The following is a 2,500-nucleotide window of genomic DNA, read 5'->3' as shown; positions in this document are numbered from 1 at the left end:
AGTAAAATATGAAAGCCATAGCTGCACGCACCCAAAAGTTTGGGAAAGGTAAATTTTTGGGGACAAGCAGGCGGACTGACAGGACAAAAACTATATACCCCGAATCCTCGATTACGGTGGCATAAAAATAGATAAAGAACTAAAGGTCAAGGTCAGAAATTCTTACCCCCCCCCCCTATGAATATAAGGACAAAAGATCAAAGGTCAAGATTAGGAAATTATATTTTGTATTACAAGAAATCCAGACGATAACTGTTTTCTTCAAACTACTTCAATGACGTGTTATATTTTAGCTTTCATAGATTAGGAAGAGTTCTGAATTTGAGGCCAAAAGGTCATCTGTAGAGGTCAGAAATTTACAAATTGCATAAAATGATAGCCAGATAATGACCTGGATAACAAGAGCACTTTGAGCGTGTGTACTCTTTTATTCCTATCTTCATCTGCATTTTCCTTTATTTTGTCTTAAAAAAGGAGAGAAAATAAAAATAAATTCCTTTTTTCCAAACATATTTTTTTCCACATTCCGTTAATTTGATGGTTAAAATAAAATTGAACAGTTATCCTTGTGCATAGTCTAGAGCTTTACATGAAATAAAGACTACAAACAGTAGATAATTTGAGTGATGTGTTGATCAAATTGTAATTGATGATGTTAGTTGAATTTACAACGAGGAAAGATTCTTGTGTTTATGTACAGTTATTATAGTTTAGGGATTTTACTTCAGACAATAGGTTATGTGCTGTCTGGCAGAACCTGTATCGACCATACAGAGCATATCGTCATGGTAACATGCCTAGGGTGACTCAGAATCTGCAATGTATCTTTTAAAAAATCACATTATTTTGTATTATACATCAAAGAATCTTTTTATCATTTTGAAAAGCCATTTCTGACAGCATGAGGGTTTTGATGTTCCACATAAAAGAAAGCTTGAGACCACCTGACAGACAGGTCTTACGGTGAAGCTAACCGTTACTGACGGTGATAATTACGGCAACTATTCCCCAATGTCGGATGTTAACGACGTAATGTCAGAGCCAATATCTGGTGTTTTAACACCCCTGTCAATAATGCCTCACTGTAGCTCATCGTTTTCTCTCTCACTCGGTTTTATGTGTCTATCACAATATCCAGACCCACTGCAGCAAATTGATTACCCGTCACATCGCATCTATCACATCCAATTGAAATTTATGATCAGTCCGCTGTTTAATGTAACCTTTTGCTTCAGATAAAATTACATCTGTTTTATTTCACTTTGAGGTTGAGTGCAGGCGGACACGATAATTTTTTACAGATTTCCTCAGCATTTTTATTTACATTTTGCTTTGCCGATTTTAATCGTGTGGGAAAAAGATTCTACAATCAACAGCACGTTTTCTGGTGAGAAACATTCCACCTATATTTGGATCCGCTCCATAAACATTGCCGGTTTTTCACGAATGTTACCGGGGAGTTTCCTCCATCGACTTCCGAGATTCTTAAATCTGTGGAAAAGGAACTCCGTGCGCTGCTAATTGTGACCGACACAAAAAGGTTTTCTATTTTCATTAGAAGAGACAGATTGCATTTTACGAGGGAACACAGGACATATTTCAGGCAAGAGGCGATAAATCAACGTTATACGGCCAACAAATCTTTTCTGCGTCTTCCAGATTATTTTGAGCAAATGTTTCGTTTTACAGCGCGGCGACGACTCCATACATAGAGATTACACAGATCAGATAACGTATCGATGGCGGGCCATAATTGGAAAAAGAAAATTTATGAGGACATTATTGACTTGCTGATGACAAAGCAAAGGATCCATCTTCTACACAAAGTACGCCATTGAAATTAAGAGGCATAGAGTAAAGCAAAGTCTTTCAATGGCTGTCTCTGTACAAATGTGAACACAATGCATATCCAGATACGGTTGTCTACGTAAAATCTTAAAGCGGACTGCATTTAATAAATGTGAACACAATGCGATTTACATAATTTATCCAGATATGGTTATACTGTATTCAATAAATTATAGAAACGTTCACTAAATGACCTTTTTTTTTAAATTAATTCAAAATCCGTGCATTTCAGTCCCTTTCACAAATCCAGAAAGTCTTTGGCTCTTTAAGTGTTTTAATTGGATATAATGACCTGCTTTTCACATCTGCATTTTCAATATTTGACCTAATTCAACATCCCACAATATCAACTATTTCTTACTGTACTTTATGCAAAATGTGCACTGTAATTCAGATGACATCTAAAAATCATCACTCTTTATAACGATGCCTAGTGATGTTCTACATTTCAGTATGAAATCTTACCAAACTAAGTACGTCAGTTTTCAAGATGATAAGTATTTTCTCTTAACAATGCTTATTGCTAAGAACACAAGTACCGTGGCATATATAAAGCGAATTTGTTGCCGAGAGAAGTACTTTTGGTTGCACTTGTCACTTTGCCTCGAAAGGAATCCAGAATACCGACCTTTATCTACAGATGCAAGTGAAG

The sequence above is a fragment of the Saccostrea cucullata genome, unplaced genomic scaffold, assembly GCF_032062105.1.
Source record: "Saccostrea cucullata isolate Sc308-1 unplaced genomic scaffold, CSIRO_AGI_Scuc_v1 ctg31, whole genome shotgun sequence".
Classification (NCBI taxonomy): Eukaryota; Metazoa; Mollusca; class Bivalvia; order Ostreida; family Ostreidae; genus Saccostrea; species Saccostrea cuccullata.
The sequence above is the reverse complement of the archived record's forward strand: the minus strand, read 5'-3'. Positions refer to the sequence as shown.